The sequence below is a fragment of the Chanodichthys erythropterus genome, chromosome 3 (genome assembly GCF_024489055.1).
Source record: "Chanodichthys erythropterus isolate Z2021 chromosome 3, ASM2448905v1, whole genome shotgun sequence".
NCBI classification, from domain to species: domain Eukaryota; kingdom Metazoa; phylum Chordata; class Actinopteri; order Cypriniformes; family Xenocyprididae; genus Chanodichthys; species Chanodichthys erythropterus.
The window spans coordinates 65,683,484-65,699,612 of NC_090223.1; the positions used below are offsets into that span (position 1 = coordinate 65,683,484).

Consider the following 16,129-nt stretch of genomic DNA (forward strand, 5'->3'; position numbering starts at 1 on the left):
TTTTGTGATCCGTTGAACCACTAGTAAGTACATTACAAAAATCACAAAGTATCATTTTCACTTCACAAAATAAGTGTTCTATGGATATAGTTTCTACTTTGTTTGCAATTTCCAATGTGGGTAAAGTAACAAATTATTGCAAATTATTTGCATTATAAGCAATTTATCTTAGATTATAACCACTATGTTCAAAGTGTGTGTGTGTGTGACAGAGAGATTTGCAATTTGTGAACACAGATCAGGATAGAGTACAAGGGAAAAGAAATAACATCATGGCTGTGTCATACTGATTGTTAAAGTACTAAACTGAGAAGATCATACTGTTGTGTTTCAGTGATTAAACCAAATGTTCTCATTACATATCACAATGATCTTGTGTTTGAAACAGTGATTATGTGGAATGAAAATATGTACAGCTAGAATGAAAGCATGAGATCAGGTTTGTGTTAAAGGTCAGTTTGGATTTTTGTGTTTTGAAAATGTACACCAAATAAAAATCTTGCACAAAGCAGAATGTGGTAAGCAGGACGAGGCTGAGGGTCATGAGAAACTTGCGACCGGTGTGGTGCACAGCTGACGCTCATTAACACTCACCCCATTCTCACGGCCCTCTGCCTCATCGCCACACAGTAATTAGGAGTTTGAGGCAAAAGACATATTGGACCCTAATCTAAAATCTCAAAATTATTTATGCAGTTGTAACTGTGGTGAAAATGCTTTCATGCTACATCTGAGCTTCATTAAAAACACTGTAAATACATCTAAATGCACTTCAGATGCTGATTTTGTGTTTCCTCTGCAGTGCAAACATGGATTTTGTTAATACTAATTTCATTTAATTGATAACAAATCAATGTCTTGTTATTCTAATTGCATTAATTTAATACATGTAATACTTTACGTGAAAGGGACTCGTATATTAACATTTGCCAACAACAACATAAAATCATTTGCCACTTTGAGAAGGGCAGTTTCAGTGCTATATAGACCTAAAACCAGACTGAAATTAATCGTGTTTTCAATTAAAAATGTTAAAAGTTGATTAAGAACCACCTTCTCCATTATTTTAGCCAAAAAGGGCAATTTTGAGATCGGCCTGTAATTATTGAACACTGAAGAGTCCAGACTTGTTTATTTTTTCAAAGGCTACACCAGGACGGGCATTAAAATAGGACAGGACCAAGTAAAGTTCAGGTACAGTTTTTATCGAGCCAGATCAGCCTCAAAAAATAATACATTTACAAAACAAAATTCATAAATATTCATAAATATTTCCCCAAATGTTTACACAAATGCATCTTACCTAAATAAATTAAAAAAGCTTACACAAATAAGTATATATCAAGTTCTTGAATTAATTTTCCATCACACATATGAATGATGTATTTATGGATTGTTGAATCTGCATTTGTGAATTGTCACACGTGTGTGGACTGCTTTGAATTTGTGTGTGGTATTTTTGAGACCGTCCTGTGATGTATGCTGTGTTGTATGCTGGAACTTACCACTAGGTGGAGCCCTGTATACAGAGATCCTGGTTTTGACAAAAGGAGAACAAGACAGTGAACAGCTCGTGGTGTGACGTGTTTTTATTATATCTTCAGTTTCATACATATTAAGCCTAAACAGCTAACCAGGAGTTACTAAAAGATATCACATGGTGTCAGAAGTTCACAATGGACCAGCTAAAACCTCCAAACGAACTGAGCTTTGAAGGAAATACTGCTGAAAACTGGCGAACCTGGATACAGAAATTTGAGTTGTATCTAGTTGCAAGCGGAACATCCGAGAAATCAGGCAAGATAAAATGTGCCACTTTTCTTCATGTTGCATGAGATGAAGCGATAAAGGTATTTAATACCATGGATTTTGAAGAGGAAGAAGCAAATGACTATGAAATACTGAAAGAAAAATTCAGGTGTTACTGTGAACCGAGGAAAAATTTAACATATTTACGGCACATGTTTTTCACTCGTGCTCAGGGACCGACTGAATTGATTGATGCTTATGTGACTGAGTTAAAAAACAAAGCCAAAGAATGTGAATTTGCACAGTTGACTGAATCACTGATCCGAGACCGCATAGTGTGTGGTGTAAACAATGATCAAATAAGAGCTCGACTCTTAAGAGAACCGGATCTTGATCTAAACAAAGCTGTGGATATCTGCAGAGCGAGTGAAGTCACTAAAAGCCAAATTAAAGCACTCCACGAGGAAACAGAAGTGACTGTGAATAAAATTAGCAAGCTAAAGCTAACAAAGAAGTCACCTGAGAATAGTTCTGCTCAAAAAGCATGGTCAAAGAAAGAAGAGGAGTGTACCAGATGTGGTTACAGGCATGAACTGAGGAAGTGTCCTGCATATGGACAAATATGTAAAGTGTGTCGCCGAAAAAATCACTTTGGAAGGATGTGCAAAACGCAAAAACAGAAAGACAAAACAAGGTTCACAGTAAGAAAAGTTCATGAAATTGAACAAGAAGATCACACCGAACTGTTCGTGGGTACCCTTGAAGAGAAGCAGACTGAAAAGAAACCCGAGAGACAGGTTAATAAAGCAACGGATGCCACAGTTGTTGAAAAAGACAAGTGGATAGAAACACTTGAAGTAAACAAAAAAGCACTTTCTTTTAGACTGGATACTGGAGCAGAGTGCAACGTGATTTCTTATAAAGACTTCAGAGCAGTTGCAGGAAAATCCGTGACATTATGCAAGTCGAACTGCGTGTTAGTGGCGTACTCTGGCCACAAGATGGAGCCGAAGGGTAAAGTAAAGCTCATCTGCCAGTTCAAGGATAATGAAGCTGAGATTGAGTTTCAGATTATAGAGAAAGACTCACCTGCTATCCTGGGAAGGTCTGCGTGCACAGAGTTAGGACTGGTCAAAAGAGTCTACAAAGTGGACTGTGAAGACAACACTGACATTCTGAAGGAATATGATGATGTCTTCAATGGTTTGGGGTGCATACCTGGAGTGCATCATATCAAGATTGATCCAACAGTGTCTCCGGTGATACATCCTCCCAGAAAAGTGCCAGTCGCGCTAAAAGACAAAATAAAAACAGAACTTAATAGAATGGAAAGTCTAGGAGTGATCGAGAAACAGACAGAGCCAACAGACTGGGTCAATAGTATGGTGACTGTTGTGAAGCCGAACAAACTACGAATCTGCATTGACCCCAAAGATTTGAACAAAGCTATAAAAAGAGAACACTTTCCACTCAAGACAATTGAAGAAGTGGTGAGTGAAATGCCGAATGCCAAAGTCTTTTCAGTATTGGATGCTAACCATGGGTTTTGGCAGATTCAGTTGGATGAAGCAAGTTCCAAGCTTTGTACATTTAATACACCTTTTGGCAGATACTGTTTTAAGAGGCTACCATTCGGTGTATCATCAGCCCCAGAAGTCTTCCAGAAGTGCATAGCACAAAGGCTTGAGGACCTGGAGGGAGTCGTGAATATCATGGATGACATACTCGTATGGGGAGAACATGTGGAAGAGCATGATCAGAGGCTCAGGCGACTTCTAGAGAGAATCAGGAGCATAAATCTGAAATTAAATCGGGAAAAATGCAAGATCAGAATGTCTGAAATAAAGTACATAGGGCATGTACTGAGTGGAGAAGGTTTGAAGCCAGACCAAGACAAAATCAAAGCAATTGTGGAGATGCCTAAGCCACAAGACAAAGCTGCCTTGATGAGGTTTCTTGGCATGGTGCAATATCTTGCAAAATTTGTTCCAAACCTGTCTGAGATCAGTGCGCCACTGAGGAAGCTTCTGGAAAGCGGTGTGGGGTGGCACTGGGAAACTCCACAGCAAAAGAGTTTTGAGATGTTAAAATCACAACTGAGCAATGCCCCAGTTCTCAGATTCTTCGACGTCAGCAAGGACGTGACTCTTTCTGTAGATGCAAGTTCAGAGGGTTTAGGTGCTGTCATCTTGCAAGAAGGACATCCTGTAGCGTATGGTTCGAGATCACTGACTGACTGCCAGAAAAGGTATGCTCAGATTGAAAAAGAGCTTTTAGCCATTGTGTATGGGTGTGAGAAATTCAGCCAATACCTTTATGGTAAACCTGTAAAAGTGCAGTCAGATCACAAGCCACTGGAGACAGTGTTCAAAAAGCCTCTAGAAAAAGCTCCAACATGTCTGCAGAGGATGTTGATGAAACTTCAACCGTATGATCTGCAGGTAACCTACAAACCAGGAAAGGAGTTGAAAATAGCAGATACGCTTAGCAGAGCCTACCTGGAGGAAGAACCAGAACAGTTACTGGACAGTGACTTGGAAGTACATCAGTTGTCAGAATGTTTACCGATTTCAGAAGAGAAACTTGAAGCAGTCAAGAAAGCTACAGAAGCGGATGGAGAACTGCAGTTGGTGGTAGCAGTAGTCAAGACAGGATGGCCTAAACAAATCAGTCATGTGCCAGCTGCAATAAGAAAGTACTGGACATTCAGAGAAGAGCTGACGCTCTCAGAAGGACTGCTGTTCAAAAACACAAGACTGGTCGTTCCACAAAGTCTGCAAGCAGAAATGCTGGAGAGAATTCATGAAGCTCATTTGGGAGTCGTTAAGTGTAAAGAGAGAGCAAGAGATGTATTGTTTTGGCACGGCATGGGCAAACAAATTGAAGATGTGGTGTTAAAGTGTGCTGTGTGCAATACTTTTAAAAGGAACAATACCAAAGAACCTCTTGTCAGTCATGACTTACCAGACAGAGCGTGGGCAAAGGTAGGAGTTGACCTCTTTCACTTCAATGAGGCAGACTACCTACTGTGTGTTGACTACTTTTCGAAATTTCCTGAAATTGCAAAGTTGACACAGACAACAAGCCAGCATGTAATAACGGCACTGAAGTCAATTTTTGCAAGACATGGGATTCCAGATGAAGTTGTTTCAGGTAACGGACCACAGTTTGTCAGTGCTCAATTCAACAACTTCAGAGAGAACTGGGAGTACAAACATTCAACCTCAAGTCCAAGATATCCTCAATCTAATGGTCAAAGTGAAAGAGCTGTACAAACCATCAAAAACCTACTCAAGAAGGTGCAAGAAAGTCAAGGAGATCCTTACATCGCTCTTCTTGAGTACAGGAATACACCGTTAGGAGGAGTGAAGTTATCTCCTGCACAGCTTCTTATGGGCCGTAGATTGAAAGCCAGACTACCAACAGCGAGTAAACTGCTACAGCCGCAACTGCACAAAGATGTTCAGCAAAGCTTAAAGAACAGGCAGCTGAAGCAAAAGTTCTACTATGATCGTGGAGCAAAAAACCTGCCTACTCTGAGTGAAGGAGAAAGGGTGAGACTGAGAGCTGAGAATTGTTGGCAGCCAGCTGTAGTGGTGAAAAGTCTTGACAAGCCAAGGTCGTACCTGGTTCAAACACAGGGTGGAGAAACCTACAGAAGAAATCGAAAACACCTGCTCAAAACTAAAGAGTTAAGTTTCCAAAATTCACACTTTCAGGACTCAATTGGTCCAGTTACAAGTGACTGTGTTCCTGATGTGGTGGCTACAAAGCAGGCTTTGCCGCCTGTGCCAAGTCCCGCAAAGATGTCTTCACTGCCTGAAGATGTTGCTGAAGAAACTGTGAAAGTGACACGTTCTGGAAGAGTGGTTAGACCTCCAAAGCGTTATTCTTGCTGAAGTACGCAAGTAGTTAACTAAAGTAAAGTAGAGACTGAGTTCTGTTCATCTGTCATTTTGTTGTGGAGATTTAAATTGCAATTCGGACACTCTAATTTACAATAAGATTTAGTAATAAGTTTAAGTTTATAGTTAAAGTAAAGGTTGTTTTTTTTTTTTTTTTTAAAAAAAAAAAAAAAAGGAAGATGTGATGTATGCTGTGTTGTATGCTGGAACTTACCACTAGGTGGAGCCCTGTATACAGAGATCCTGGTTTTGACAAAAAGAGAACAAGACAGTGAACAGCTCGTGGTGTGACGTGTTTTTATTATATCTTCAGTTTCATACATATTAAGCCTAAACAGCTAACCAGGAGTTACTAAAAGATATCACATGGAGAGTTACGTAACTGTTCATAAAAAAAAATGTTTGCGTTATATTTAAGAAGAGGTCTTAGTTACAGTGATTGTTTTAACGGCACAAACCAGCACAAATCGAGCACAAACGAACGACACCAGTTTCGTGCGATTTAGACGAAGTGGGGTGGAGAATGACGTCACAGCTCCCTTATTAAATTTGTTATATCTGTGGAAGGAAAACAGTTACAGTGTTTGTTTTAACGGCACAAATCGAGCACAAACGAATGGCACCGGTTTGAAGCGATTTGAACGACATGGGGTGGAGAATGACGTCATACGACCAAAAAAAAAATGCTTAATATCTCAAACACCAAACCAGCACAAACGTTCGTTTTTGCGGCACAAATCAGCACAAACGTAGCACAAACGAATGACATAGTTTTGGGGATTATTTAGCTTTATGGGGTGCCAACTTCACGGAGGTACTAACTACATATGGAACACTTTACCAGCACTGAACGCAGAGTTCTTGTAAATGAGTAAGTTAGTTATGTGACAGGTGTAATTTGCAGGTAGGACATGTGATGTCCCCACCACTTTTTGCCAGGGTCGATATTGTCCCTACCACTTTTTTCATTTTAAATCTCACTGTATGTATATATAACGTTACCTAATGCAAATGAAACCTATCCAGTTTACATTAATTTGTGTTAAAAAGAGGCGATCTGGTGCAGGGATGTGTTGATTTTGATACCATGCTGAGTGTTCGCTGACGCTGTTATCAGTAACGGAAACGGAACATTCTCTTTCGGCTCGTGCACAGTCTTCACACAGACCAGACACAGACGAGCGCGTGCGTCAGTCTATCGCTAATGCCACTGTTGTAACAATGTAGCGGTTATTAATCAATTTATGGGTGGAATATGAACATAATAATTCTTTTATGAATCATTTTGCACATACCAACCCAAGGGGGAATTAAACATATATTGTGAATCAATTACAACGAATTGTAATTGATTACATATATGATTAGTTCAGGTTCAATAATTATTTAGATAAACTACCAGCTTGTCCAGCAAACCGTTGCTTCTCATAGAATATTATGAACAGAGTTATTCTCTGGCCATGAGAACAACTTGCTATTATAGCATCAAAGCATAAAACGATCGAAAAAACGTTAAAGTGACTTGGTTTTCAGTTGAAAGAACAAACAGAACAATCGAGCGTGGATAACGTTTTAATATATGCAAACTACGAATATAGAGGTCATACGTCTAAATATATATACAAGAACATACACACCTATGTACAAGAGTGGAAGTAGAGAAGGAAAGAGAGAAGGCAAGTAGCAAACTTACAAACAGTCCTAAGCCAGCACGGAAATCACTTTCATCATCTAAGATTGAGAAACGGCAATATACTTGCATTGGTTGTTCGTGTCGAATTTCAGTTTTCGCGCTGGTGCGGTTCGTTGGCTTCTTCCGTTCCATGGGAAGGTTTGAACTGAGGACTTGAGAGTGAGTTTCGCTGGAAGATGGCGGTCCCGAAGCTGAGCGCGATGGCAGTGCGTGGTCACCGGAGATGTCCGAGAGAGACGTACACGAGGTGCTCGTGAAACAGTCGGGAGAACCCAGGAGAAGGTGTGTGTCATTGTTTTTATGGAAATCCAAGCTAATACACCTCCTGAATTGTAGCGGCCAATAGATGCGCAGCACTATTTGGCGGGCAAAGTTCCTTTGTTTGGTCTCCTAGCTGAATTTGCATACTTAATGACTATCAGATCGGATTTCGAGATGGAGTACGTTCTTCACAGTATCATTAAACACATAGAAAAATGCATTTGTCAGCTCTGTGACATATCTCAGTGAATAGCACACTAGCACAAATGCACACTAGCACAAATACACTCATTTAAACACTAGGAAACATACATACGCTTCAAAATACAGGATGGGTATATGTTGGCATAGTTGTATTTTATATATACAGTCAAAAATGTATGTTTGTGTGTTTCTGTATGTGTCTGTGTGTGTGTTTTTGTGTGTGCCTGTGTGTGTGGGTGTTGGAATGTGGATCTGGTCAATCTCTGGGGGGGGCTCCTTGTGAAGTCACCAAAGTGAGGAAGTTGGAGTTTTCTGTTTACCCTCACGGGTCCACAAAGGTGTCAAGTGGGCTCATCTTATGCAGACTGGTCGGAGCCGATTTAGTGATTAACGAACACAGTTCATCAGGTTAAAAGCGTTCTGAAAACTCCAAAGTTATGCTACACTGTGGAGCTATATTCTTTCCGGTTTAATCACAAAACAAAATGCACACAAACGTGTCCCCGCTCTTGATATACAATCATTGCTGATCATATCCAAAGAGGATATTGTGAAATATATTAAAAAATAAATGTTTTTTCATGGAATTTTACAAAATAAATAGATACATTTATTTATTGATTTATTTAATAATTGAATTAATAATTAAATTAATTAATTATTTCAGAATAAACTGTTCCTTTAAATTGTTCTTTTATTGAATTCATTATTTATTTATTTCATTATGAGTAATTTGGTCCTCCATAGAAAAAATCATCCTTTATGTTCATTCTTTTAAACTACTCCTCAACATGCATGCAGTGTAAATAAAGCAGTTACATCAGTGAGACGAGAGTAGTCCGTGGCCACATCCCCGTGCTAATGCTACAGCCCACGCCGCAAATTACAAGACAGAAAAAATGGAAAAATAGAAAATCAGTTAGTTTCATTTATTCAAATGATTGTTTCTAAAGTCATCATTTTGCAAAAGTGAAATGAGAAAAGGGAAAAAATGGCAAATATCCATTGATGATGTAACCCAAAAACAAGAAAAATGAATGTCTTGTTTCAGTTTTTCATTTTTGCATTTGCATCGTATGGTCTGAAAACTGAATTGTGAAGCATTACACGAACCCCACGTTGAGCAACCAATCAACTTTCACCTCAGTGTGAAGAGCCAATCCTCTGTCACTGTAAATGTAACACGCGCTGTCATTGGACAGTGAGAACAACTATTCGTCAGAGCTGCTGTTACAAGATTTTTGGTTTCTGAAGGTGGAGCATACATAAATATAAATGAGTTTCCCAGACATGCGCGATTGCACGTGCGACTGAGAATTTTAGTTCACATTGTATCTCAAGACATTAGTGGATTATTCCATAAAGATAACTATACTCTCAGCGTCACGGGTATGGAGGACCAAACCTGCAGAAATTAAAAATGAATAAATAAATAAATAAATGAATGAATAAATGAATATATAGATGAATAAATAGATAAATAGGTGAATAAATGACAATAAAATAAATATAATTCATTTTCATTTTAATTTTTCCCCCTTAATTTGTTATTTTCTGCGTTTAAACATTTTTTAAACTTTTTTTAATTTATTTTTATATTTATATATTATTTTTACATTTATTTTTAGATTTATTTATGTATGTATGCATTCATTTATTTTTAGATTTATTTATTCCCACATGTATTTATTTTTTAGATTTATTTATTTATTGATTCATTTATTTTTACTTTTCCATGTGTAACATGGAAATGAGGAAGGCGGTCCTTCTGTAGCTTCAGTGCATCATTGGTTAAGAGCTCACGCACAGAATCGTCAGGCCAGCTAAACGATAGAGATCGGAGTTTGCAACGAAAATGGCGGCAGCCGTAGAGTTGTAAGTTATTTTCACCTACTGTTATTCGCGTTATGTAAACATGAAATATGTAAACTATTTTCCAGAAAAAAAAACACAAAGCTGAAGCTACTTATGTGATCCCCCACAGCATCATCGTCATCGAGTCTGGAACCGTCGACGTCAGACGCTAGGGTGATGACGCCTAGAGTCAGACACTCAGTGGACGATTGGTTAGATTATTAATAGCTATAACTTTAGCAAAATGACAAATAACGTTAATGCAGTAAATGTTTTAAATTGGGAGCACGGAGAAAACTTTATACGACGATCAGATGGTCTCATATCGACATTGTTAACGTGGGTAGACGATATGAAGAAGTGGCCAGAGGTAACCATGGGACTGTCAGGAGTTGGAGCAGCACGTAAAGGTTGTAGGTGAAGAAGACTGGAATTATTTTAAATCAGCTTTGTAAAACGAGATAACTTTGTGATTTGTTTTAGAAAATGTATCATTTAATACAAGTTGTATAAAATCAGTTGTAAGAGTGTTTGTTGTTATCAGGAAGCTAGAGAACTTTTACTGACCTTCATGTAATGTTTCACCATTTAATTTTCATATGCAATAAACCAAGATGGAATTTATTTGCAAACTTGACATGACTTATTCCATTTAAATCAGTAGACTTCATTCCTTCCAGTTTTAAGGGGAATCTACAGAGCTTACATTATATGGTTTTATAAGAAATTACTGACAGCTAACATCTGGCCACATTGTAAAGATTAAAACAAAACTTCACAAAAGATAACATTATCATATTGTAAAGGTTTATAGAAATAACTTTACAGATAAGTAACATAGTAAAGGTTTATAAAAAATAACTACATACACTATTTACACTGATTAGTTAAATCAAAACTACAGCACAGACAGAAGTGGAAAGTTAACACTTATTCCTCCTCTACATCAGAAATTATGTTGCTTAGGTTACACCGGACAAATTCTCTAAATGATCCATTTTAGGGGTGAGTTTAATTGGAACTGTTTTAAGAAAGGATTTTGAAGTTTTTCAGTCATATGACCACTTGGCGATGGTGATTTCTTCGGAGTCTCTCTTGGTGAATGATGCTGGAATGACGAGTTTCACCTTCCTTTCATAGTGGAAATTGGTAATGGTGAAGCCTCTGTCTGCATTTACTTCAGCGCCTGGACAAAGGTATTCCAGGAACTCTGAATTTGCAGTTATGAGTTTATCACAACACCAGGATTTGAAACACCAAACCTTTAAGCAAGATCACCCTGCAATAAATTAAGACACAGCTTCATCAGTAATCAGGAGCTGATCCCAAGTGTGTAGCTGGAAGCTGTTGGTGTATGTATTGGTAAGGTGCTCTGCGACTGAATGAAACGCATCCGATGTCAACCCTGTGTGCTGACAAAGATGGTTGTTTCTCAGCAGGATTGTGTACAATGGCGCCGGCTCAACGCATTGCATTCTCATATCAGATGTAGGTGGCTTCAGGTTGAGATGCGATTTTGATGTGTAGTTGTGGTCAGAGACAGATGGATCCTCCTGTTGTGTTTCTGCATCACAGTTCAGGGCATGTGGATGTGTGCATCTTCACTGTTGTCTACATCACTGACGCTCATCGATGCATCTGTGGAAATAGTATAACCAAACACATTTTTATATTAGTAATAAAAAATACATCATGAGAATGAATATACAATGCCACTCATACTTGAACAGAACAGTGTGAGAGAGAGATGCATTAAAAACAAGACAGTATATACACAATCTCTAACTCTAGTGTTGATACTGTTAAATAATTTCTTATTTCTTGGGCTTCACTTTCTGACTTTCTCTGTGTCTTGGGATTTTTCCATTGTGCACATCATGTACCTAACTAGACCAAACAACAAGTAGTAGTCCTTGGACACACTGACACTCTCACACGTAACCAGAAGTTGAAGACACACACACATTTATGCACATACATTTCTTATTTGTCATTATATTTTGTGAAATGCCATACATGGTAAGCTTTGATTCTTAAGTCGTATGATTGGATGCTCAAGCCATCCTGGAGATTGTTGTTTGACCTATGTCTATATATATGACCCTTCTTCCTGAATAAATCTGAGAATGCTTTGTACCACACTTGATCTGTGTCTGCTTGGTCATTCTCCTGAGATCTCGCACTGCTGCTGCCACACATCACAGGGGTTCAGGCGCCTGTTTCTTAACTGATGACTGGAATTACAAATATTCTACCTATTACTGAGATTTTTATCTAACATACGTACATCAATATCAATGAGAGATGTTGCTAGATTGCCTGCTATCATCTGCAATCTCTGTAATTTACAGGAATAATGTAAGCTACTGTAAGACTACTGTACCATAGTACTACAGTAAATGTACTATCGTAAATATGAAATATACAGGTGACAATGGTAATAGTGCAAGATTCATTGTGTTTTGTGAATAATACTGATCTCAAATTCATAGAACGGACTTCACAAATCTATCGTTAGGTTAACAAGCACATGGCTAGCTAAGTTAGCTTACCTGAATCTGACAACCTGTTCAGCATCTGTCGTGACTTCTTTACGGGAATATCGTAGCCGAGACATTTCTCGGGTAAGGGTGTTCGTCAGTCAGCTTCCCGTCCATGAAATGTGGGCACTTCAAGTTTAGCGCCTTCAGCCATTGCCTCAGGTGCTCCTCCTCGTCTTAAGGCGGTGGGTGTTGAATTGTAAAGTGCAGCGCAACACTCCGACCGCTTAATATAATCTACCGTTACAGTTATAGGATTACGGCTAGAGAAGAGACTAGCATTAGGTCCCTCTCAACCAGAAGTAAGATAACTAAACGAACGCAATGGTGTCACCCTTGTTGTCGTGAAAATAACGCGCGAGAGCTACAACCTGTCACTACACAGCCACAGTAATCGAGCAAGCGCTTCAATCAATGATGAACCAATGGTAAGCAAGACCAACCCACCTAATTATCATACATGACAAAGAAATGTAAAAATAAATATGAAGATAAATTTAAAAAGTTGAAATAAATAAATGTTACAATAAATAAATCTGGAAATAAATACATATTGGAATAAATAAATATAAAAATAAATGAATGCATAAAATAAGTAAATATAAATGGAAAAAATAAATAAAATAATAAATAAAATTAGAAATAATTAAAACAAAAGCAGAAAATAATAAATTAAGGGGGGAAAATGAATAATATTTATTTTATGTTGTTTATTCATTAATTTATTTATTTTCCTATTATCACATTATTTATCTATTTATTAATTTATATATTCATTAATTTATTCATTAATTTATTCATTTATTAATTTTTAATTTCTGCAGGTTTGGTCCTCCATACACGGGCGGCTGACTTACGCCTAAACTACAGTTGTTTTCTTCTAGGTAACAGTTTATAATGTTTTCATTAGTATGCTGGATTTGTGCAGTCGTCTGTAACTGAATGACAGACACTTTGTGTAACAACCTTCAGCTACCGTCTACATTGAGTTCAGCTCATTCTGCTCTTCCTTTGCGATGTTTTAAAACTCAGTATTTTATTAGTTATTATCATTGTTCATCACTGCCTGTAACAAATGAAATAAACCTGTATGTTTTTGAGGACCTATATCAATTCTGTTATTTTTCTCTTGTTCATTTTGATATGATATTGCTCTTCAAAAGGATTAATAAAGTTCTTTATGTTTAAGCTCACCAATGTTGCATTCATTTGTTCAAAAAAGGCAAAACAGTAATTTTGTGATTTGTTTTCTGTTTTAATATATTTCAAATTGCTGATTATTCCTGTTCCTCCGGTCTTCAGTGTCACATGATCCTTCAGAATTCATTCTAATATGATGACTTGCTGCTCTAGAATCATTCTTAGCTACTATTATCAGGGATGAAAACAGGAAACCATGATACAGTGCCTGTTGATTCACAGAACAGCAAGTTTGAAGAACAGTATTGAAATCTTTTGTAACATTAGAAATGTCTTTTTTTTTATCTATTTAATTAATCCTTGTTGAATAAACTTCATCCTTGTGAAATTAATTTCTTTAAAAAAAAAAAAAAAAAAACTACAGTGATTCCAGACATTCAAATAATGCATTTGTACAAATTATTTGGGGGCCACTGTATGTAAAAAGATAACGTTTTGTTCTTATAAAAATAGTTTTAAGTAAATAAAAAAATGTAATTAAAATTCAAAGAGTGGTAAAAATGTCAAAATCTTTGACTAAAAATGTAATTTTTTGATCTGAGAATAGCTTTCTTATGTGTCATGTTTTCATATATTAAGGGACTGCTACAGTAGCTAAAGTTTGTTGTTGGCAAGTCCATGCCCATCTTTTTGTACAAAAACAAAATGTCATTAAATGTCTCACATAATATCATATGTTCACTCCATCACACATTATACAAATCATCTATTAATCAAAAGCAAATCAAGGCCATATTGCCATCTTTATTCCAGGATTTGTGATATATGTTTTGACATAGTTTAATTTTTTTTTTTTTTTCAAAATTTCATGTGCCCCTAATTAAAACTCATGAAGAACATGCTTGTTTATGAACATTAATGACCAGTTGTAAGGACGAGGCTGAGGCGGCGTTAGAATCCATTTGCGGAGTTTATTAAAAGTCAGGAACGTAAAGCCAGGCAGTGGGTCACAACCAGAAAAGCAGTCCAGACGAGCAACCAAACACAAGGGTAATACAAAGGGAAGAGGTGTGTAAACAGGAAAACTGTCCAAACACAATAATCAGTCCGAATCAGGCTACCAAAGCAAGGGGATAATCCAACAGACGTAAACAGGCAGAATCATACACGAGGCAAACAGACAGGAATATAGAAAAACACTCAGTAAGGCAGATAGACTGACAATACTTCGCAATGGGCAAGTGCATAGCCACACCCTGAAATACTGAACAAACAGGCAGTAAGAGTGGAAGCAGAGGGAGTGAGACACAGTCAATACTCAGGCGAGGGCTCTCTCTGCTGGTGTGGCACTACACCAGTGAATTCAGGTTGACTGGGACTCTTTTGGCCATTAAGATGACTTCGAAAAAGTTTCCAGATCAACCTGAATATATGCCAAATGAATGTGTATTAAAATAAATTGTCCATTTATATCAGTGTTCATAACTGTATATCCAGGTACACAAGTCACACATGGTCAAAAGAACAGGTGGCAGAGAATAACAAAAGGTTGCAAAAATCTTAATTAGGCCACTGATTTTGGACATTATTTCTTTCATTTCCAGAAGGATGACCCCGTTTTAAATCTTCATAAGGTGAGGTAACAGAAGAACATAGCAACATTGAAATAGCAGATGCATATTTTTTAACAATGTTTATTTTCCCATTTATTTGTTATATGAAATCAGTATAATCTACTTCAGCTCATACAGGTTTTCTGGGATGCTTGGTTTTATTGTGCAATTGAAAAATTAAACCTTGTGGTGTCCTGTCAGTGTATCTTTCTTTAATATATATAAACGGAAACCATGAAAAGACAATATAGTTTCAGCAATATTTTCAGAATTTGTCACCAACCGGAAAACCAGAGAATGTTAGTCTGAACAGGTAAGCTAAAACGTGTATAATCACACCAGCAGTCTGTAGGTTATAAAAATATAATGTTGATGGAGAAGTACAGAGAAGGTCAGAAAGAGCTGCATTGTCTTTGTAGATCTAGAGAAAGTGTATGACAGGGTGCAAAGAGCCCACATGGAAAAAACCTATATAAACATATGTTTCAATATAGGTTTTGATATAGGTTTTACATATATGTGACATATATAAAATTGGCCGTTTTCCTATATTATAGGTACATATATGTACATATATGTACACATATATGCACCTATATGTTCACCTATAATAGTAAAATTAAAATCCATAGCTGCTAGGCAACATAAATAAAAGTCCAAAATGTAGAAATGTACATTATTTATTTACCCAAGATCAATCAAATAGTACAAAACAAAAAATATTACAAGAACAAAAATAAGACAAAAAACCTGCTAGGCAACATAAATAAAAGTCCAAAATATAGAAACTAACATTTTTGTAAGTCCTTCATGATTTCAAAAACAATATAGAAACTGTAACTAAAACCATAAAGGGAGCAAGAGAGAATATTGACTCCGAAATTCTACTCACAGATTGAGTTGTACACTCAATTTACAGTGACAGGAAGTCCGTCTGCATCCTTCAATTTCAAAACAACACACTTCAAAAAGGTCAGTGTCTTTTTCAGTCCTTTAGGATACTGGATTGGATTCGATTCCAAATGCAAAATATGCACACAGGAGGAGGTCCAGTGCCATCAAGATGTCCTCACTCTACTCTGTGATTAACTGGCCATCCAACGTGAACAAAATGTGGTCATACTGCATTTAATCATTCTTGATTAAAGGGATATTTCACCGAAAAATGAA

General features: G+C 37.2%; 1 protein-coding gene and 1 pseudogene across 2 annotated transcripts in view; both read right to left on the reverse strand.

Moving 5' to 3' along the window:
* Positions 1-10,715: 10,715 nt before the first annotated feature.
* Positions 10,716-15,771, reverse strand: LOC137005311 (uncharacterized; annotated as a pseudogene).
* LOC137006144 (NACHT, LRR and PYD domains-containing protein 3-like) overlaps positions 15,653-16,129 on the reverse strand; it is a 52,759-nt gene continuing 52,282 nt past the window's right edge. For both annotated transcript variants that reach the window (XR_010892487.1, XR_010892486.1), the window contains one exon: positions 15,653-16,048. The gene's annotated coding sequence lies outside the window, so the exon portion shown is untranslated. The remainder of the gene's footprint in view (positions 16,049-16,129) is intronic.